Source organism: Capricornis sumatraensis, chromosome 19 (genome assembly GCF_032405125.1).
Source record: "Capricornis sumatraensis isolate serow.1 chromosome 19, serow.2, whole genome shotgun sequence".
In the NCBI taxonomy this organism is placed as follows: domain Eukaryota; kingdom Metazoa; phylum Chordata; class Mammalia; order Artiodactyla; family Bovidae; genus Capricornis; species Capricornis sumatraensis.
The window spans coordinates 21,660,276-21,684,906 of NC_091087.1; positions in this window are offsets into that span (position 1 = coordinate 21,660,276).

Consider the following 24,631-nt stretch of genomic DNA (forward strand, 5'->3'; position numbering starts at 1 on the left):
GTGTTACATGCACCCAAATGTTCATCGTAGCACTGCTTACAATAGCCAAGACGTGGAAGCAACCTAAATGTCTATCGACAGAGAAACGGATAAAGAAGATGTGGTCCATATATACAATGGAACATTACTCAGTCACAGAAAAAATCATGAAATAGTGCCACTTGCAGCAACATGGATGGACCTGGAGGTTCTTGTACTAAGCAAGGTAAGTCAGACAAAATAAAACAAATATCATATGACAGTGCTTTTATGGTAATCTAAAAAAAGATACAAATGAACTTATTTACAAAACAGAAACAGACCCATGGACTTAGAGTGAAACTGTGGTTGCCAGGAGGGGAAGGGTGGGGGAAGGGAGAGCTAGGGAGTTTGGCATCGACAGGTTCACACTGCTATATTTAAAATGGATAACCAAGAAGGACCTACTGTATAGCACAGGGAACTCTGCTCCTTGTCATGTAACAACCTAAATGGGGAAAGAATGTGACAAAGGATAGATACATGTATGGGCTTCCCTGTGGCTCAGAAGGTCAAGAATCCATCTGCAATGTGGGAAACATGGGTTCGATCTCTGGGTTGGGCGGATCCTTTGGAGGAGGGCATGGCAACCCACTCCAGTATTCTTGCCTGGAGAATCCCATGGACAGAGGAGCCTGAGGGGGCTACAGTCCACCAGGTCACAAAAAGTCGAACACGACTGAACGGCTAAGCACAGCACAGACACATGTATAACTGACTCACTTTGCTGTGTAACTGAAACTACCACAACATTGTTTTGCTTTGTTTTTTTAACCTTCTTGATTCTTTTTTTTTTTTTTACTTCACAATATTGTATTGGCTTTGCCATACATTGGCATGAATCCGCCATGAGTGTACATGTGTTCCCCGTCCTGAACCCCCCTCCCACCTCCTTCCCCATCCCATCCCTCTGGGTCATCCCAGTGCACTAGCCCCCGAGCACCCTGTATCATGCATAGAACCTGGACCGGTGATTCGTTTCACGTATGGCTAACCCCCATACAAAATGTTTTCAGTGTTAACAAAAATTTAAAAAAAAAATTTTTAGTGGAAAAAAAAAATTAAAACAAAATAGATAACCAAGGGCCTACTATATAGCACAGGGAAATGGGCTCCTTATTATATAACAATGTAAATGGGAAAAGAATTTGAAAAAAGAATAGATACATGTATATGTGTAACTAAATAATTTGCTGTATTCCTGAAACTAACACATTGCTAATCAACTATGAAAGTGAAAAGTGAAAATGAAGTCACTTAATCATGTCTGACTATTTGCAACCCATGGACTGTAACCTATCAGGCTCCTCCAAACAAGGATACTCCAGTTTAAAATAAAAAGTTATTTTAAAAAATCTGCTCTTCGCCACATTCCAGGCTTGCCGAAGCTGAGCTAAGTTGCTTCAGTCGTGTCCGACTCTTTGCGATGCCATGGACTGCAGCCCACCAGGCTGCTCTGTCCATGCGAGTCTCCAGACAATACTGGAGAGGGTTGCCATTTTCTACTCCAGGGGATCTTCCTAACCCAGGGATCGAACCCACATTTCTTATGTTTCCGGCATTGGCAGGCAGGTTCTTTACCACTAGCGCCACCTGGGAAGCCTAATCACGGACATGCCCCCTCCTCTAGGGTTGCCTGCAAGTAGCGGATTCTGCAGCTCAGGCCAATGGACTTATCACACACCGCTTGACCAGGGGCCCCTGATTTCTGCTGCCCAGTTATGGCTGCACCCTGGGTCCCATCATCCTGCTGCTCTCCCCACTGCTGGAAACCTCCCCCACACCTCTCACTTTGAAGAAACTCTTCCTGGCTTATCTTGCTTTTGTTAGTCCCCTATGTTTCCCAAAAATAATATACATTTTTAAATTTACCCCAGTACATTTTTATTTCTTTTTACACTTTTTAAAATTAATTTATTTTAATTGAAGGTTAATTACTTTACAATATTGTAGTGGTTTTTGCCATAGATTGATATGAATCAGCCATGGGTGTACATGTGTCCCCCATCCTGAACCCCCCTCCCACCTCTCTCCCCATCCCATCCCTCAGGGTCATCCCAGTGCACCAGCCCTGAGCACCCTGTCTCAAGCATCAAACCTAGACTGGTGATCTATTTCACATATGGTAATATACATGTTTCAATGCTATTCTCTCAAATCATCCCACCCTCGCCTTCTCCCACAGAGTCCAAAAGTCTGTTCTTTACATCTGTGTCTCTTTGGCTGTCTCGTATATGGGGTCATTGTTGCCATCAATTCCATGTATATGCATTAATACTCTGTTTTTCTTTCTGACTTACTTAACTCTGTATAATAGGCTTCAGTTTCATCCATCTCATTAGAACTGATTCGAATGCATTCTTTTTATCAGCTGAGTAATATTCCATTGTGTATAGGTATCACAGCTTTCTTATCCGTTCATCTGTCACTGGACATCAAGGTTGCTTCCATGTCCTAGCCCCTGGTCTTTGCTGCAGCACACAGACTTTCTCCAGTTGTGGCGCACACAGCCTCCTCTTGTCAGGATCGACGGGCCCTGGAGCATGAGGGCTCAGTGGTTGCTTTGCTCGGGCTCTTTAGTCACAGCCCATGAGCTCTCTAGTTGTGGCACACAGGCTTAGCTGCAGCACATGGACCTAGCTGCTCCACAGCATGTGGGATCTTAGCTTCCCAAGCAGGGATAGAACTCACATCCCCTGCATTGGAAAGCATATTCTCAACCACTGGACCACCAGGGAAGTCCCTACCCCAGGACCTGCTAATTCTTGCCTCCGGCTCCTGATTCTCCTGGGATGACTCAGTCTTTGGTGTGACTGGCCCCGTGGTCCTCCTCCGCCCCCTACTCCAGGGTATGACATTTCTGTAATTAGTCTCCTCCTTCTCTCCATCCTCGCCTCTGATTCAGCTTTGGCAATGTATACACTTGGTAATTAGAAAGGGCTCAAATGTTGCCAGGAATGCAAACAGATTTAGTGCTAGAGTCTAGAGTTTTATACAGTTCTGGGCTCCACTCCAGACCCTAGAGTAACAGCGAAAGAAAAGGGGAGAGGAAGGGACCCCATAATGAGCTTGTAATACATGTCAGGAGCTTTCTCACACACAAGCTCATTTCATCCTCTCGAGGACCTAATGGGTGGATCTGGGTAACAAGAGTTCAAGAGAATTGCCCAAGGTCACAAACCCGGAGAGAGTCAGTCAGATTCACACCCAGGGCTATACTTGGCAGCCTCGGCTGTGGTCTTTGGGTTTCTCCACATTTTTACAGAATGTCACAGATTTTCTCAGTCTGACACCCGACAAGCCTGGCTACTTGGGTGATAGAATTCCTTGACATGGCTCTTTCCGCTCTTTGGCCCTCCTATTGAAATGACTCCAACCTATTTGACCTATTTGGTAAGGAGAGATTTCAAATGATGTCAATACCTTAAAGAACTCTGTTTAAGCCACCCCACGCAGCATCCCTGCCCTCCCTCACCCTTGGAGCTGACTGCCCAGACTGTCAGCACCTTGAGGGCAGGGTCCACCTTGTATTTGTCTCCCAGTGCCAGGCTGCAGAACTCTGCACTCAAGGCAGTGTAGCCCTCCATGTAGCTCCTCTGACCATGGGATTCTCCAGGCAAGAATACTGGAGTGGTTTGCCATTTCCTTCACCAGGGGATCTTCCTGACCGAGGGATCAAACCCAGGTCTCCTGCATTGCAGGCAGATTCTTTACTGTCTGAGCTACCAGGGAAGCCCCACTTAATAAATACTGTGTTGCAAAAGAAAAACAAAGAGAAGACTGGGTTTCCACTGATGCCTCTGAGTGTCAGTTGAAACCCAAATAAATGATCCATCACAGCATCCTTTCATCTGCCTGTGGACACCAAAATGAACTAGGGGAGCTATGTCCTGAACTCCTGAGTGAGACAGAAGGGAGGAGGAAGGGAGGAGGGAGCCATACTGGGTGGCAGGTAGCTCTTTTTCTTAAAAGATGCGTCTTCCTGTCCCCCTATTCCTAAACTGCCTTATTGTTTAGGGGGTTGTCATACACCCTCTATGAGGAAAGATGCATTTTAAGAAGAACTGGCAGGGATATTTTCATGGGCTCCTCAACAGCTACTAGAATCATCCCAGAAACAGATGGCACATCACAGCAACATGCCGTGTGAAGGACAATTCCTGCTCAAGCATCATCCGGGATCCACCCCCAGAGCTGCCGGCTGCTACCATTGGGAGCCGTGAAGCCAAAGACGCCACATCTTTCTATGTTCCCTGAATATGCTACTGTCTTTAGCATGCTGATCTTTGGAAACTTTCACCTCTGAAATCAACTAGCCCGGTGTTGTTTTCTTTTCAGAAGGAAAAAAAAAAGACTTTCCTCTTCATCATAAACCACACAGTCATGATTCGCCCTAGACATCTAAGGGGGAAAAAAGGTAATCTGCAAGCTGGTGTGCATATATGTATAGGATTTCCAGGTGGCGCCACGGTAAAGAACCCGCCTGCCAATTCAGGAGAAACAGGAGACATGGGTTCAATGCCTGGGTTGGGAAGATTCCCTGGGAGGAGGAAATGGCAACCTACTCCAGTGTTCTTGCCTGGAAAATCCCATGGACAGAGGAGCCAGGAAGGCAACAGTCCACAGGGTCACAGAGAGTTGGACACAACTGATTGACTGAGCATGCTTGCATGCACGCATGTCCATATATATAGAAGTGTGGATACGAATATTTTTGCAAAATGGGAGAGGTCTCTGCTGGGGAATTTGAAACCAGCTGCACAGACACCAGTCAGTTTCAACTACTTCAGAAATGTTGCCATTGCTTCCTCAGGGCTCAGGGACGCTGGCTTGACTGGGAAGAACCCAGTCAAGATTGACCATCAGGAAGAGCCCTGAGTCAGACAGAATATGGGTCAAATGAGATGATTGGCCAGAGACAACCTGGAAGCTAATTTAATCACCATAAAACCCAAGACTGCCAGCCACGTGGCAGAGCAGTTCTCCCGGGTTCCCTCACCCTGACGCTCTCCAGCCAGGAGCCTCTTCCCAATAAAGTCTCTTGCCTTGTCAGCACGTGTGTCTCCTCAAACAATTCATTTCTGAGTGTTAAACAAGAACCCACTCTCCAGCCCTGGAAAGGGTCCCGCTTGGTGCAAAATATGGCTATATGCATGGAGAACCTTTGGGAAATGCTAACCAAATATTAACGGTAGTGACCTCTGGGAAAGGGGATCATAGGCACTGCATCCAGACAGTAAAGCTTTCTGGAAGAGGAGGAGATAAGGGAGCAGCAGCAACAGGGGCCTGTGAGCTTCTTTCTGAAGCATGTGAATTACTCCAGAAAACAAAAATTGGGGTCCATACTTCAGCCTTAGGTCAACTTGGTTGGCAGAAGTTTGGCAAGTTTATTTAACTCCTCTCAACCTCAGTGTTTCCCACCTTATAGGGTGATGGTGAGAAGAAGTTAGAGCTTCCCAGGTGGCACTAGTGGTGAAAAAAAAAAAAAAAACCTGCCAATGTAGGAGACATAAGAGACGCGGGTTCAATCCCTGGATCACAAGATCCCCTGGAGGAAGGCATGGCAACCCACTCCAGTATTCTTGCCTGGAAAATTCCATGGACAGAGGAGACTGGTGGGCTACATACAGTCCATAGGGTCGCCAAGAGTCAGACACAACAGAAGCAACTTAGCACAGCACAGAAGAAAGGTGAGTGGATAGATAAACACAGCCGATGTGTGTAAACCTCCATAAATATTATATGATCTACTATCGTAACTCTCAACGCATCACAAATGTGCATTAGCTTTTCTTTGAAACAAACATCCCTACTCAAACTAGAAAATGTTAGAAATTTAAAAGACACGAAGGCAAAACCGTCTGTCCAGTAGAACTTTCTGGGCTGTCTGTTACAGTAGCCACCGGCCACCTCTGACTATTGAGAACAGGAAATGTGGTTAGGGTAACTGTGCTTGCAAGCATCGTCACTCAGATTTGTCCGACTCTTTGTGATCCTATGGACTGTAGCCCACCAGGCTCCTCTGTCCATGGGATTTGCTAGGCAAGAATATTGGAGTGGGTTGCCATGCCCTTCTCCAGGGGACCTTCCAAACCCTGGGATTGAACCACATTTCCCGCCTTGGCAGGCAGACTCTTCACCACTGGGCCACCAGGGAAGCCCCTCTGCCTTTGTACACCTTTCCTTTCTTGCAGCTCAACAGAGCTGCATTCTATTGCTATATAAGATGCTGCTGTGAGGCTTTTGGAGCTGACGGTTGGAAACTAAATATTTAATATTTACTGCAGTTGCAGAGATTCCAATGCAAGTCAAGAACAACGCAGTGTGACATTCTCCTGCTGTACTAAAGAGCCTTCAGAAGGTGTACTTAACACTCAGTGCAGGGACTTCCCTGGTGGTCCAATGATTAAGAATCCACCCGCCAATATAGGGGACACGGGTTCCATCCCTGATCTGGGAAGATCACACACACTGCAGGAGAGTAAGCCCACAAGCCACAACTGCTGAAGCCTACGGGCAGCAACGACCGAAGCCCACACATCCGAGAGCCTGTGCTCCACAACAAGAGGAGCCACTGTGGTGCAAAGCCCACACCCGGCAGCAGAGAGCAGCCCCACTCACCGCAGCCCGGGAGAGGCCGCGCGCAGTGATGAAGACCCAGCCAAAGAAACGAACAGACGCTCGGTGTGGCTAGGATGCCAGGCAAAATACCGAAAGGCAATTGGCAGATTGTAATCTATACAAAATGCTGTGTATCCCAAATTGAGAGGTGGTTGCCGGGCAGCTTAACCATCGTGGCTGTTATTTTCACGGGCATTGCATTGCTACCAATCTGGGGGCTGTGCCTGGCCCAGCATCTGCTGAGTGATATTGAAGCTGTCAGAACTCACAGGTACAGCATCTGCAATATCTGCTTCAAGACACTGGACAGACGCAGACTTCCTGACCGTCCGTGTGCCCAGCTGACATCCATGCTGTGCAGACCGTAATCAAGACGCGTCTTGCAATCCCACCTGATGGAGCTGCCAAGAATGTAGCTTTGTGGGGATAAAACTAGGAAGTGCTGCCCACTGATAGAACCATTTAAAACATACCCAGTTTAAAAAAAAATTGAATTGATTTTTATAAAGCCAGTTAGGTCTTCAAATTTATTCAAGTTGAATTTTTGTTATTTAACAGTGCCCTGTATAAAAACAAAGCAGATTAAGGGCAACAGGATCCTGGAACAGTGAGAATGGGCTGTTTCAGGTAGAGAAATAAAGGAAGACCTCATGATAAATTGACATGTGAGTAAAGAACGGAAGGAAGTAAAGGCATGAGCCATGTAGATACAGTCAGCGCTCTCCTATCTGCAGGGTCCACACCCATGGATGCAGAATCCACAGATGCGGGAGGGTTGGCTGTACTACACCATTTTATAGCACAAGGGACTTGAGCATCCTCAGAATTTGGTATCCAGGGAGGATCCTGGAACCAATCCCCTGCAGATACTGAGGAACAACTGTAGTTGCAGAAAGTAGTTCAAGTAAAGAGGGCAAGTGCAAAGTCAGGAGCCGTGAGAGATACAGAGCAGAGGTGTGATGCGATTTCACAAGTTTTAACAGGATCACGCTGGTCAGCGCTGTGTTGAAAACAGACTAGGCGTGTAGACAGGGGGTGGGCAGACAAGGAAGGGAACAGGGAAGCCACAGGGGAAGGCTGGTCTTGCCATAACCCAAACCAGCAAGAGCAGTAGTTTAGGCTGAAATGGTTATGACCGAAGTGGTAGGAACTGTCAGACCTGGCTCTGTGTTGGAGGTACAGCCATCTGGATTTGTAGATGGATTAGATGCAGGGTGTGACCACAAGAGAGGAGTCAGATGACTCTGAGACTAGATGAAAAAAATCGGCAGGAGAAGCAGATTTGACTGAAGATGGAACAGGATCAGGAGATTATGGGAAGGCAATATTGCAGGCTGGTGATGGGGTTTAGGAGTAGACTGTCCCGAAAGATGCCACTTTGGCATACTGATTATTTTGAATTGATGTTACTTGGTCCCATCACTTCATGGGAAATAGATGAGGAAACAGTGGAAACAGTGTCAGACTTTATTTCTGGGGGCTCCAAAATCACTGCAGATGGTGACTGCAGCCATGAAATTAAAAGACTCTTACTCCTTGGAAGAAAAGTTATGACCAACCTAGATAGCATATTCAAAAGCAGAGACATTACTTTGCCAACAAAGGTCCGTCTAGCCAAGGCTATGGTTTTTCCTGTGGTCATGTATGGATGTGAGAGTTGGACTGTGAAGAGGGCTGAGTGCCAAAGAATTGACGCTTTTGAACTATGGTGTTGGAGAAGACTCTTGAGAGTCCCTTGGACTGCAAAGAGATCCAACCAGTCCATTCTAAAGGAGAACAGCCCTGGGATTTCTTTGGAAGGACTGATGCTAAAGCTGAAACTCCAATACTTTGGCCACCTCATGCGAACAGTTGACTCAATGGAAAAGACTCTGATGCTGGGAGGGATTGGGGGCAGGAGAAGAAGGGGACGACAGAGGATGAGATGGCTGGATGGCATCACTGACTCAATGGACGTGAGTCAGAGTGAACTCCGGGAGTTGGTGATGGACAGGGAGGCCTGGCATGCTGCAATTCATGGGGTCGCAAAGAGTCAGACACGACTAAGCGACTGAACTGAACTGAAGAAACAACTGCTGTGAAAAGGACACTCCAACCCTCTTTCGTTCCCCTGAAAGCAGGAAATAGACCTCCCACATGAAAGGTACCCTGCTTGTACCAGAAGGAAGAGAGACATCCCTATGACCAGAGATAGGGAGTTCAAGGCTGAGAAGCCTGTGTCAATAAACATTGTTATTTCTTCACTAAGTTACTACCCAATCCAAAACCCCTTTGCCTTGTCAATTCTTCACAAATTTAGTGTTTCTGCCTAAAAGGCATGAAAGCCGCCTGTTTGGGTCATTTCTTTGAGTCCTTGTTTATTTTTTAATGGTTTCCATGTACATACAAAATAAAATTTGTTTTTCTCCTGTTAATTTGTCTTGCATGCATGTGTGTTAAATTGCTTCAGTCGTGTCCGACGTCCAACGTTATGCAACCCCATGGACTCTAGCCCACCAGGCTCCTCTGTCCATGGGATTCTCCAGGCAAGAGTACTGGAGTAGGTTGCCATGCCCTCCTCCAGGGGATCTTCCCGACCCAGGGACTGAACCTGCAACTCTTATGTCTTCTCCATTGGCTGGTGGGCTCTTTACCAGTAGCGCCACCTGGGAAGCCCCATTAAAAAAAACATACTATTTTAACCATATTTAACTGTACACTTGCTTCCTCATCGGCAAGTGGGCTTAAAATTAATAGCCTTTAGCCCAGAGTAACATGCCAAGCCCTCATCCCCATGGTGAATGTCCAGAAACTCCTACTGGGCCTCTGCTTCATTACCTGGCTTACCTACAGCCCCACCTGGGCACTGAAATGCAGGTCCCTCAGTGGTTCTCATCTCTTACTGCTTGTGGTACTGATTCAATACTAACAGGCTTGAAAACAAACAAGGACCATCACAGCCTGCAAAGTATTTACTCTGCTCCCAGAATCTGGGAGCCTAACACCTGCTCAGAAGCACTGCTTGCTCCCACTCCACGCAGGGAGATCTCTAGGAGACGGAAGAACATGCTTTGCTATCAAACGCCTGCATCCTCAGCATCACCACCAATATTCTGGTCCCCTGAGCATTCTGGCTTAGAGCATTGTTAGCAGCCTTTTTTTTTTACCTATGCTCCCCCTCCATTATAGGCTTCCCCGGTGGCTTAGTGGATAAAGAATCTGCCTGCCAATGCAGGAGACACAGGAGATGTGGGTTTGATCCCTAGGTCAGGAAGATCCCCTGTAGGAGGACACTGTAAGCAGCAGCCAGTATTCTTGCCTAGCAAATCCCCCAGACAGAGGAGCCTGGTAGGCTACAGTCCAAGGGGGTCACAAAAAGTAGGAACACTTTCACTTCCCCCACTTCAACAAATTCCACAGCCATTCATTTCCTAACCCTCATTCTTCCCCCGAGGGTGTGATGGCTCTGTTAAGAGTCACATTATTTTCTGAAAGTTTTTCCCCTGAGATATGTTGAGTTTAGCTCTCTGTAATATACATGGGGTGGGCGGAGGGGCAGGGGGAAGGAAAGAAAAAAGTATTATATTCAATGTAGAAATTTTTTTTTAAGTTTCTTGGTTTTCTTTTTTAAATTTTGTTTATTCATTTATTTTTGGCTGTGCTGGGTCTTTGCTGCTGCCCGCAGGCTTTCTCTAGTCGCGGGGAGCGGGCGCGCCTCTCCAGTCTCGGGGAAGCAGGCTTCTCACTGCTGTGGCTTCCCTTGCTGTGGAGCACGGGCTCTGTGCCCACCGGCCTCAGTGGTCATGGCACATGCGCTTATTTGCTCCACAGCATGTGGACCTCCCCCGACTAGGGATCAAACCTGTGTCTCCTGCATTGGCAGGTGACTCTCAACCACTGGACCACGAGGGAAGTCGAGAAAATATATCCGGTAATACCAAATACGCTGCTTCAAACTGTAAATACACATGCAAAACCACAGGAGGTTCAGCCAGTCCTAAAGAGCCATCTCGCGTCTTTAGAATCACTACGGCTTATGTCCCCTCCAGCAGATCAGGCCCCGAGCATGCAGCAAGACTAGTCCAGGTCAAACCAAAGCTGGCCACATAGGTTTAATAATTATAATTAAGGGACTTCCCCGGTGGTCCAGTGGTTGAGAATCCAAGTTGCAATGCAGAGGACCCAGCTTTGATATGTGTTCAGGGAACTGAAATCCCACGGGCCAAGAAGCAGCTAAGCCCACAAGCCACAACTCCTGAGTCCACAGCCCAGGAGCCACAACTTGAGAGTCCGCGCACTGCAAGGGAAGATCTCACGTGACGAAACAAAGCCCCCACGTGTGGCAACTAAGACCCAACACGGCCAAAGAAATGAATATTTTTTTAAATAAAAATTATAACTAAGATCTCCGGCCACCCTCCTTGGGCAATATCACCTCAAGCAGGTTCCTGCTTCCCCACCACCGTCCCCACTCACCCCTTATGGTGTGCTCAGCTCCCGAGGTCTAGGTCCACTCACCGACAGCACAGCCCTTCTAATCATTAAGGTCATATGTTCTGCATTTCACTTAAAGAAAATAGTTTTTTAGGTTTCTGATACAAACACCATACTCCATTTTGACAAATACGTTCGCTTCCCCTAACAGATCTCCAAACACACCCCCTACGCACACACATGCCTCCTGGATGAAGACCAAAACCTGTCAATTGGGAAGACAAAGCAATTAGGAAAATTTTAATGCCAAAAGTAATGTCTTCTTTGAATAGACCTGGGTGCCTTGATTAAAGCATCGCCTTTTAAGATTTTATTGTGTTAATGAAATTTCTCTTAAAATACAGAAATCCAAAGAGAAAATAATATACCATAATGAAAAACCATGAATCCATGGCCCAGATATATCTAATCTTAACTTTGACCTTGTGGACTTCTTGCTTTCAAAACAAAGAAAGTTGTTTGGATAAACTTGAAGCTCCCCCATGTAGACCTTTCCCATATTGTATCATCTCTCTCTCTTCCTCCCAGAGATTCACAGGTTTTTATTATTGTTCAGTCACTAAGTCATGGCTCTCCAAAAGTCAGACTCTTTGCAAGCTCATGGACTGCAACACACCAGGCTTCCCTGTCCTTCATTATCTCCCTGAGTTTGCTCATACTCACGTCCTTTGAGTTGGTGATGTCATTCAACCACCCCATCCTCTGTGTCCCCTTCTCCTCCTGCCCTCAATCTTTACCAGCATCAGGGTCTTTTCCAAAGAGCCAACTCTTCTCATTAGGTGGCCAAAGTATTTAGAGCTTCCCACATAACAATGTATCTGTTCAATATGTTTTGCATGACTTTTAAACTTTATATAAGTGGTGTCCTATGGTAAATACCGTGGTTTTTTAGCCCAACATTATAGAGATTTAGCCATAACATATATGTAATTCTAATTAATTTAACTGAGGTATAGTATTCCTTCGTGCCTTTCTCTGTAATGATCCATCTCTTTAAGGTGATTTAGGTTTTTTGTTATTAAAAACAATGATCATGGCACTCTCTGCTATATTTAAAATGGATAAGCAACAAGGACCAGTTACTGTACAGCACATGGAACTCTGCTCAATGTTATGGGCAGCCTGGGTGGGAGGGGAGTTTGGGGGAGAGTGGATACGTGTGCATGTATAGCTGAGTCCCTTCAAGGGTCACGTGAAACTATCACAACATTGTTAATTGGCTATGTTGTTGTTTAGTTGCTAAGTCGTGTCTGACTCTTTGAGACCACATGTACTGCAGCCCTTCAGGCTTCTCTGTCCATGGGATTTTCCAGACAAGAATACTGGAGTGGGTTGCTGTTTCCTTCTCCAGTCTGCTATACCCCAGTACAAAATAAAAGTTTATTAAAAAAAAAAAACAAAAAACACAATGATCATGGAACTTCCCTGGTGGTCCAGTGGTTAAGACTGTGCCTTCCAATGCTGGGAGTTACAGGTTTGATCCCTAGTAGTCAGGGAGCTTGGAGAAGGCAATGGCACCCCACTCCAGTACTCTTGCCTGTAAAATCCCATGGACGGAGGAGTCTGGTAGGCTACAGTCCATGGGGTCACTAAGAGTCGGACACGACTAAGCGACTCCACTTTCACTTTTCACTTTCATGCACTGGAAAAGGAAATGGCAACCCACTCCAGTGTTATTGCCTACAGAATCCCAAGGATGGGGGAGCCTGGTGGGCTGCCGTCTATGGGGTCGCACAGAGTCGGACACGACTGACGCGACTTAGCAGCAGCAGCAGCAGTCAGAGAGCTAGGATCCCACATACTACATAGCCAAAAAACCAAAACATAAATTAAGTAATATTGTAACAAAATCAACAAAGACTTCAAAAATTGTCCACATCAAAAAGAATCTTAAAAAAAAACAATGGTCACAGCATTCCTTTGCATTAACTGATACTGACTCTCTGGAAAGAAGTGTGATATTTTGATAAGGCCATCCTTGCTCTGACATGGATCAGAGGCAGGGCATATGGCCTTTCCGGTTTGCTTTCCTCTAAGACCAGCGTCTGTGGGCTGAAGGTTGCATGGCTGACAGGCTGAGCAGAAGAGGGGCAAAGTCCCAACTTCCCCCCAGCAGGTGACATGCTGTGTAAACATCGGTCACCGTTGTTATTTCCATCTACCCGGACCTGTGCCTAGCTAGACACTCCCAGCTGTCACCCCACAGTGCCAGTCCTGAAAGGCACAGCGCTGATTTCAGTGCAATTTCATTCCAACAGCAAGTTGCATGGGCCCACCTTGCTCAACAGGCAGAAAACTTCCTTGGATCTGTAAGCAGAGGACAGTTCACATCGTTGCTGAATGTTCTTCCTCCCTATCTCTGGTGTTTATCCAGGGCATGTGCGTCAAATGCACATTTCCCTACAGTGTCCACCCCACCCCCTGACTACAGGATCAAATCCAAACTCCCCAACATAGCAGCAAAGGCCTTGCAGGCAACTTCAGCCCCTCATCTCATCTTTAGCCACATCCCACATGCTGCCCCTCAGTCTGGGCCTCCGTCCAGCCTACAGGGCCCTACACACCCAAGGGGTGTCCAATTAGCCTAGCAACCCCAATCCAAGCATCGCTTCCTCCCCAAGGCTTTGGGGAAGCCCATCCAGACACAGCAGATCGCTCCCACATCTATGTTCCCATCATCTTTGGAACCTAGGGAACTCTGTAATGCAATAGCACTTAACAGTATCTTATTTGTGTGTGTGTCATGCCAGCAGCTTGCTAAAATTCATGAAATGTACTTTCCATTTTCCTACTCTATTTTTATAACCATTTTTTAATTGAAGTTAATTTACAATGTTGTGTTATTTCAGGTGTATAGCAAAGTGATTTATAGATAGATTTTACATATATATATATAAGATTATATATATAGAGAGAGAGATTTTATGTATATATATATATATATATATATATATATATACACACACACACACACACACACACACACAGGCTTCCCTGGTGGCTCAGACGGTAAAGAAGCTACCTGCCATGCATGTATTTTCAGATTCTTTCCATTTTAGGTTATTACAAGGTATTGAATATAGTTCCCTGTGCTATACGGTAAGTCTTTGTTGGTTATCTATTTTATATATATGCATATGTACATACGCATATGTATATATATTATATATATATAAAATGTGTATCAATTAATCCCAAACTCCGAATTTATCTACTCCCCCTCTCCGCCACAGCTGCTATCCCCTTTGATAACCACAAGCTTGTTTTCTATGTCTGTGAGCCTATTTCTGTTTTGTAAATAACCATTTGCATCATTTTATTAGATTCCCCATGGAAGCGATATCGTGTGATATCTGTCTTCCCCTGTCTCACTTCACTTACTATGACTATCTCTAGGTCCATCCACGTTACAGCATCTTATTTTAAGATGCTTTGTACACAGTGTTCATCTCCTCTGGACTGTGAGCACCGCATCACAGGGGCCCTAATTTATGTTATGCTTCATTTTATACTCATGCCTGGCTCTGAACACAGAGTGAATAAATGTTTCACAAACACATCAAATGTGATCTTTTTCCATGATTCATTTCTCGCAGGAAGAGAAGAATTTTAGTATTTTGGCCTGTGAGTGAACTATTGATTTATTTTTGAAAAAAAAAAAAAAAGACTCTCAGCAGCAGATCTTTAATAAATTATTATGAACATAAAGTCTAAAGCACTTAAACAGCTTCCCTTGTATGGATATTTTCCTTGCCTGCAGACTCTTTTAAAGAGGTAGACACATTTTGTTCTAGATGTAACAGAATAGAACAGAACCCTAATATACTTTGGCCACCTGATGCAAAGAGCCAATTCATTGGGAAAGACCCTGATGATAGGAAAGATTGAAGGCAAAAGGAGAAGAGGGTAGCAGAGAATGAGATGGTTAGAGAGCATTACCAGTTCAATGGACATGAATTTGAGCAAACTCTGGAAGATATTGGAGGACAGAGGAGTCTGGCAGACTAATGTACACGGGGTCGCAAAGAGTCAGACACGATTTAGCAACTGAAAAACAACAAAGATGAAGCCCTCCCCCAGGCCCACTGATTCTCCAGGCCCTTCAATCCCGATGCCGACAGAAAATGTACCTGTATAACAGCGTCAGCATCCATAAAACAACTATAGCAACAACAGCAAGCAAATTTCAAGGACTCGCATGTCAGGCCCTGAGTGGCGCTTTACCTGCACTTCAGCATTTAACCAGCCCACTGCCTTATAACTTGTGATGGTTCGCTTCATGTGTCAGCTTGACTGGAGTGCAGGGTGCTCACATTAAACTGGCTGTGTGTATGATGGTGTTTCCACAGCAGGTGAGTATTTGAATCAGTGGACTCAGTAAAGCTGTCCTCCACAGAATGGGTGGGCACCATCCAGTCCAGTCCCCTGAGAGCCTGGCTGGAACAAAAGATGGAGGAACAGGGAAGTCATTCATTTCCTGCCTGCCTACTTGAGCTGGGACATCAGACTTCTGCCCTTGGACTAGGATTTACGCCATCGGCTCTCCTGGTTCACAGGACTTCAAACTCGGACTGGAATTACACCACCCACTTTCCTGGGTCTCCAGCCTGAAGACAGTGGCAGATCACAGGACTTCTCAGCCTCTGCAGTTATGTGAGCCAGTTCCTCATAGTAAATCTTCTCTCTCCATCAATAGGTAGATAGGAAGATGGGCAGATAGATGATAGATAGGAGAGATATATAGATAGATATATGTCTGTGTGTTAGTCACTCAGTCGTGTCCGACTCTTTGTGATCCCCTGGACTGGAACCCGCCAGGCTCCTCTACCCAACAGGATTCTCCAGGCAAAAATATTGGAGGAGGTTGCCATGCCCTCCTCCAGGGAATCTTCCTGACCCAGGGATCAAACTCACGTCTCTTATGTCTCATGCGTTGGCAGGTGGGTTCTTTACCACTAGCACCACCTGGGAAGCCCAGATAGATAGCTAGCTATAGATAAATATGGCTTCCCTGATAGCTGAGCTGGTAAAGAATCCTCCTGCAATGCAGGAGACCCCGGTTTGATTCCTGGGTAGGGAAGATCCCCTGGAGAAGGGATACGTTACCCACTCCAGTAATTCTGGACTTCCCTGGTGGCTCAGCTGGTAAACATTCTGCCTGCAGTGTGGGATACCTGGGTTTGATCTCTGGGTTGGGAAGATCACCCAGAGGAGGGCATGGCAACCCACTCTGGTATTCATGCTGGAGAATCCCCATGGACAGAGGAGCCTGGTGGGCTACAGTCCATGGGGGTGCAAAGGGTTGGACACAACCAAGTGACTAAGCCACAGCACATAGATAAATACAGATGAGGTAGAAACAATGTAGCATCCACCTGTTTGCATACATATAAAGAGAGCATACATAGATGTATGTAATATTGAGACTACTGGAAAATATATATATTATATATATACCACTGGATAATATATATATTATATATATTTAATATGAATGTATATTACATATATATTATATATATACTACTGGATAATGTATATTACATATATATTATATATATACTACTGGATAATATATATTATATATATTTAATATGAATGTATATTTTATATATATAATATATATAGGGCATGGCAACCCACTCTAGTATTCTTGCTTGGGAAACCCATGGGCAGAGGAACCTGGTAGACTGTAGTCCATAGGGTCACAAACAGTCAGACACAATTGAGTGACTGAGCACACATACGCGTGCGAGTGCACACACACACACACACACACACACACACACTGGACCACTCTCCACTCCAGACAGCCCTACATATCCAAGGAATATATACATTCTACCCAAAGGCATTGTTCCTACTTTATCTAAACAGGAAATGAAGCTCATGAGGCCTAGAGATGCAGGTTGCCGGCCCAAGGTCGTGCCTTTGTGGGGTGGTTAAGGCAGAACGACAGGTGCCCTGCTCTGTCCCTCGCCCAACACGTCATGAACCAGGACCTCCTGCCTCCCCATCCTACCGTTCCCGCTTCACTGGGAAATGTCTTCTCTCCCCACCTCCCCTAGTACAAGACCCTAACTGAAACTGCCTTTGACTGACCCCAGCTGACTTTGCCTCAGTTCGACTCTCTCCTGTGCTGGCCATCCACTCCAGCATCTCAGTGCCTCAGCCAGGGTCCTGTAAGAAAGCAAGCCTCCTGATGATCAACTGCAAGCACAAATGTTGGTTTACAACCCCGCATTTACACTGTAGAAGTAGGGGGAAACTTTGTGGGTCCTTATTGGAGAAGGCGATGGCAGCCCACTCCAGCACTCTTGCCTGGAAAAACCCATGGACGGAGGAGCCTGGTAGGCTGCAGTACATGGGGTCGCTAGGAGTCGGACACGACTGAGCGACTTCACTTTCACTTTTCACTTTCATGCATTGGAGAAGGAAATGGCAGCCCACTCCAGTGTTCTTGCCTGGAGAATCCCAGAGACGGGGGAGCCTGGTGGGCTGCCGTCTCCAGGGTCGCAGAGAGTCAGACACGACTGAAGCGACTTAGCAGCAGCAGCAGCAGCATGGCTATTATTCAGGTCTGATAAACCTAAACATGCTGGAATATGGAGGAAAACAAAGAAAATCTTTTTTAGCTTGCTCTCTCTGAGACAGCAATAAGCACATTCAGAGCAGTTAAATCTACTCCAGTGATCTATTTTGTGATGATTTTACAAGCACCCCACTTGATAATTAATCCTCAGGTTAACATAAATGGACAAATATGAAAGTGCTTCCTGAGTACTTCCTAGAATGAAGATGAGAGCTGCTTTCATTCTGTGTTGGCAAAATGTCCCTGTGCTTTTCTCACATATTTGAAGGTCTTCAAAGGTCTTAAAATTAGTAGAATGTGTAGGGTGGGTCCACTCTGAGATCTGCCTCTTGCTTTGACCTGGTAAGTGAAGCCACCATCTGCTCTGCTTCAAGAAAGAGAAGGAAATACAGACAGTCTGGGTTTTCCTATGGGAGTTCCCTGGCTCTGCTGTTGGGTTTTTTTATTATTAATTTTTAAATCTCCAGCTTGGAAAATGTCAGGGCAGAACAAAGTGAATCCTGCTTCTTTGGAAATGAGAGGTTAACTATATGCATCAAGGTCAACAGGTACATTTTTCAAATAATGTTTAATGAGGTCCTGCTTCATGGTGGGGTGCCAGGCGGGCACAGCAAATAACCCCTGTGCAGATTCACCTCCTATATCACTTACAGGGGCTCCTTCCCATCCTGCTGCATTCTCAGGCTCACCTTTCCTGACTCCCCCATCACTTCCAACAGCTGGACAGGGCACGATACTGAGCAAACACAAATGCCTAAGAGACAGATGTCTCACTGAGTAAAAGTGACCACTATGTTTTAACAGATAGAAAACAAATCAGTGACCTGATTTGCTTTTCCACTTTAGAGAAGAAGAGCAGGGGAGGGAGGGGAATAGTGTATTGTATAAATACAGCCACAGCCTGAAAATGACAGGTTTGAACATTCCAGGCCAGCTCACTGCATCAGGAACAGCCTCCACTCTACCCGGCCTCTGGAGCCTGCCAGAAGGTCCCTGAAAAACAGTGCAGCTTTGTTTCAAGGTAGGAATCACACAGTGGTCCCTAAGGCCCATCTCAGAAAAAGCAGCTCCTGTCCACATCAAGAAAAACTTTCTGAGATTTTTAAAAATAGAAAAAAAATCAGTTAATTCCATGACCTTGTGAAACAAAAGGAAATGTTACCTACTCTCCCCTTTTCTTCTCATCCTTTCTTAAAGGGAAGAATTTTGTCAAATATTTTAAAACCATAGGAGGGGTGACTCAGTGACCATTGTATTCAAAGTTGAGAGGCCAAAGGTCACTTCCATGATGAAACTCGGCCCTCACAACAGAAGTCAAGATATCAGATTAACAAAGACTTAGAGAAAGAAACTGAATTAAGACAGTCTAGAATTTTGTTAGTCAAACTTTCCATTAAATGCAAAAGTGAAATAAAGATATTTTGAGTCATTCAAGGCCTTAGAAGGTTTATAACACAAAGACTCACTTTGAAAATACTTTTTAAGAGGAATAGTACTGCAAAAAGAGAAAATAAATTCTAGAAGAGTGCTATATACAAGGAAGGAAAAGTGAGTAAATATACTAACAAATTTTATTTTCTAAATAACTGATGACTCAAATACATACATATTTCTGTATGTATGTATATGCGTATGTGCTAAGTGCTAAGTCACTTCAGTCTGTCTGACTCTGTGTGATCCCATAGACTGCAGCCCACCAGGCTCCCCCGTCCCTGGGATTCTCCAGGCAAGAACACTGGAGTGGGTTGCCATGTCCTTCTCCAACGCATGAAAGTGAAAAGTGAAAGTGAAGTCGCTCAGTCATGTCCGACTCCTAGCGACCCCATGGACTGCAGCCTACCAGGCTCCTCTGCCCATGGGGTTTTCCAGGCAAGAGTACTGGAGTGGGATGCCATCGCCTTCTCCTGTACCGAGAACTAAAGATGAATGCTATCATAGGGGTGGACAGGGAGGGCCAGACCAGAGTGAAGTGAGACTATGACAATGTATTTGCTTAGTTCGTAAAGATAAATGCAGCTTTAATGACCTAGAGGTAACCACAAGGAAACTAAAACTAAAACTTAAAAATCTGTAAAATAGAATTCAACATATGTATTAGAAAGCAGGATGGGAGGGGAAGAAAGACAAAAGGTATGCAAAATCAAAACAGAAAACAAGATAACGCAACAAATCCTAATATAATAATAATTACAATTGAAGTTATACAACGTGATTGAAATATCCTCAGGTTGCATTTTGAAAACTATCCAGCAAAAGATAAGAGATTTGTTGCCTATAAGAGATTTATTCAAAGCAAAAGTTCATGGAGAAGTCACGTAGAAGAAATATTTTGCACCACCTGGCAAAAAGGACAAGAAAAATTTTATCTGAGCTATTGCAATAGAGGAGAGAGACTCCACTGTTGAACTGAGCTCAACTCCAAAGGCAGCAAAGACAGCTGAAGCGTTACAGCCAGAAAGAAGAGTGAAGGAGTCAATAGATGGAAAATCACTAAGAAGAACCTGGCAAGATAATAAGGGTGGGGAAATTTTTGCAAAACTGGCTTAATAGGATTCTGCTAAAGGCAGGTAAAGGACTTGGATATCAAGGATGCAGGATGAGGCATTTGATCAGACGTGAAGGACGGGGAGGTTCTCCCTAAACTCACTTATAAAGATTCTTTGCTGAAACTGAACTCTGAAGGCCAAGGTCAAACTCTAGACTACTAAGAGGAGCCTACCAAAAATTTGGTCAAAGCGGGAGTCTGCCAGATGAAAATAAAGAAATGGAAAAATAAGAACCCCCAAAAATCTTAATATCAGACTAAATAGAATGTAAGGTAAAAAGAATCATAAGCAAAAAAGGCCTATGATACATACTGGTAGAAGCAACACTAGACCAAGAAACTATAATAATCATGAGCATAATGCTCTAAATAACACAGAATCAATGTACATGAAGCATGAAAGATAAAACCACAGGGAGGAGTAAATAAACCAATGATTATAGCTGGAGCTTTTCTAATACTTCCTTCTCAGAAGAAGATAAAGCAAAGAAAAAGTCATGTCGAAGAACTACATGTGTGTATCTGCTTGTTGATATATATGAAACACTAGCAAAAACTTACAGTGTACCAGGCCACAACAGAAGTTTCATACAGATTCAGTTTCTAACTATAAAGCAATAAAATTAGAAATCAACATCGTATGCCTGAAAACTAAGAAATACTCTGTCTTTGGAATAAAGAAGAAATAAAAATGGAAAGTTGAAGACACTGGGAACTGGTTAAAAAGAAAGCACTACAGGAAGCGTTCATTGCCAAAACCGACAACAGAAATCACGCTTGTTGAGAACATCTGACATGTGTACACTTGAGAACAGGAAAAAGTGCACATTTTACCACAACTGTACAACATAGTATTGGAGGTCTCCACCAATTCAACTACGCAAGAGAAAGAAATACGGAAAAAACAGAAAACATTGGAGCTGAAAGGGCACAACAATTATTATTCATGAATGGTAAGATCATTCGTGTAGATTATTCATATAGATGTAACAATTCAAGGTTTATGGATAAAAGATCAACATATTAAAATAAGTAGCATTTCCCTTTGTTAGCAATAACTAACAAGAAAATATAATATGAAATGAGATACTCTACACAAAAGCTATAAAAATCTAAAAAACTGTCAAAGAGTTATTCTAAAAATGAGTCTATAAGGCCTGTATGGGAAAACCTAAAATTTGACCCCCCCAAAATTTCAAAAGTCCTGAATATATGGAGAGATTTACCATACTCCTATAATGAAATTACAACATCATATATAAATGGGGCATTTTATTAGAATCACAATGTGTTGGTGAGTTAATTTGGAGAAAATTGACTTCTTTATAAAGTCAGAAGTGTTGAAATGCATATAAACATATATGGATACATGTGTTCCTATGCTCAGTTGCGTCTGATTCTATGACCCCAAGGAGTATAGTCTGCCAGGCTCCTCTGTTCATGGAATTTTCCAGGCAAGACTACTGGAGCAGGTTGCCATTTCCTCCTCCAGAGGATCTTTCCAACCAAGTGATCAAACCTGTGTCTCCTGCGTTGGCAGGTAGATTCTTTACCACCATGCCACCCTGGGAAGCCATATGTGTGTGTGTATGTACACACACACACACACACACACACACACACACACAAAGGTTCCCTGAGTTTCCTGTGTCACGAACCCTCTGTGATAGGAGACTCAGCTTCCACTCCTGGGTCGAGAAGACCCCTGGAGAAGAAAATGACTACCCACTCCAGTATTCTTGCCTGGAGAATTCCATAGACAGAAGAGCCTGGCGGGCTACATTCCATCGGGTCACAAAGAGTCAGACACAACCGAGAGACTAACACTTTCTACACTTCCTTAAAAATAGCACTAAGTGGAAAAGCAGGAAACAAAACAGAACTATGGTGTAAAGTCATCCATGTTTAGTGTATATAAGTACATATACATATAAAACAATACATTTCAAAAACATATACAAATGGACTTAAACATGTTGGAGTAAATCCCTCTGGGAGGAGGTAATTAAGGATGGAGCTAGGAAAAAATGTAAATGACTAAATAAACACGAAACACAGACCACCTTTCCAAGGACCAATCACAACAGTGTGCCATAAATTAAACATGGTCCAAAACCCAAAGAGAGGTGAAAAAAAGGCATTTTCAGAAAAAAAGAAAGCAAGCATAGGAAAAACAGTGCAGATAAACCAGTGCTTAGTATTAGAATCTATCAAATCATAGGAACAAAAAGCAAGACAACCTGGAATATACGATGGGTCACAGAAATAAGGTGCTTCTACAGTGGTAAAGAAGCTGCTTGCAATGTGGGAGACCTGGGTTCCATCCCTGGGTCAGGAAGATCCCCTGGAAAAGGAAATGGCAATCCGCTCCAGTATTCCTGCCTGGAGAATATAGACAGAGGAGCCTGGTGGACCACAGTCCATGCGGTCACAAAGAATCAGACACGACTGAGTGACTTTCACTTTCATAGAAGTAAAAGCTTTCAAAACAAATTTAGTTTTTCAAAAAGTCTTTAAATAGCTTTCACTATTCAGGCCACACATTCATGTTCAAAGGAATTTGGCTTCCAAATTCTCTGGATTCAAGAAGTTAATGCCCACACTGAGTTGACAGACTTCTTGCTGGTGTCTCTCTTGGCCTCTTGTAAAAGGTAGGTTGTAAATCTTTAATAAATTTGTCTCTGATGGGTCTCTATAGTTATTCCTTTTAAAATGAGGCAAGTATAGGAAAACTTACTGACAAAATAACTAAGTGAAAGCTAATATGCAGTCTTAATAAAATATGTTAAGCTTTCTCTGAGCCACTTTGGAAGCCCCTTTCAACCCCAAATGTATTAGTAATTTGTATTTGAATATTTTATGAGTATAAAATAGCTTCATTATTATTGTTTATTATGGTATTAAAGCTTTAAAATTAAACCCAAACATACTAAATTAAACTGAGTTTAACTTCCAAAACTGTGGTTCGGTTCTTCTCAAAAGCTCTAACACACCAGTCTGAAAAGAAATATAGTCAGTGTTTTGCCAAATGAAAATTCACAAATTCCAAGTGCTACTTGAAAGTGAAAGTGAAAGTCACTCAGTTGTGTCCTACTTCTTCCAACCCCTTGGACAATAGAGTCTATGGAATTCTCCAGGCTAGAATACTGGAGTGGGTAGCCTTTCCCTTCTCCAGGGGATCTTCCCAAATCAGGGATCGAATCCAGGTCTCCCACATTGCAAGCAGATTCTTTACCAGCTGAGTCACAAGAGAAGTCCAAGAATACCGGACTGGGTAAACTATCCCTTCTCCGGTGGGTCTTCCCGACCCAGGAATTGAACCAGGGTCTCCTGCATTGCAGGCATACTCTTTACCAACTGAGCTATCAGGGAAGCCTCCAAGTGCTACTTCCTCGTAGATAAAAACAGAAAATTATTAAACTAGTTATAATTTACACTCAGTAAAACTTTCACAAAATCCGCTTATCTTTGCAGTAAGAAGAAATTTTTATTTGTTGCCACAGAAAAAAAAATTGAAAAAATAAAACGATTTCAGGATTATCACTATTTTTCTAGGTATCAAACCAATGTCTGTTGACAGATGGTACCCTACAAGCCACATGAAGATTTACTTTAAATACTGTGAGGTATTTTTAAATACTGGATTACATATGCGAATGAGGTGCCTTCTAAAAAACAAACCCAAGGTCACTGATTTCATAAACTGGAGCACTTTTTCAGCACATTGGACAGTGACCTTTACCTGCGGTTTTCCGATGATCCTGGGGAATGCTCTACTCTGCTGTCAAGTGAAAAATTATTGATTAAATGTGAGACTCTGAAACTCATCTCTTACAGAGAAACATTTAAGAGCACTATAGAATTCACTTTACCCATGCAATAAATCTACTGAGAAATGAGAAAGAAGAACCCACTTGCAAATATGGAGAAATATTTCCTCAAGCAGTCACATCAGATAAATTATTAACCTCCAACAATATGCCACAAAAGGTAATGCTGGTAGAGTTTTCTAATGCAGTGTTCATGCATCCAGGCATGGATGTTTGGGAAATGTTGGTGCCTGTCAGTTTTTCTTAAAAGCATGTTGTGTGCGTGACTCTGGCCTTCTCCAGCACTCATTATAAGAACAGAATGTGTTCAAGCAATCATCTTTCTAGTGCAAAAAAAAAAAAAAAGAGCGTAGTTTTAAAAGATAAACAAGCTTCCCCAAATAAATCTCTTTTGTGTATTCGACTGATATATCATGCTTCCAAGTTAATTGCCTAAGAAAGACTTGAATCTCCTCTCATTTTTTAAGATTTATTAAGCATCTAGAATATTTTCACACTTCTACAGCTTGTTCAGTACCTCCAGGGGTAGGTATGATTACTTCCTCTTAAAAA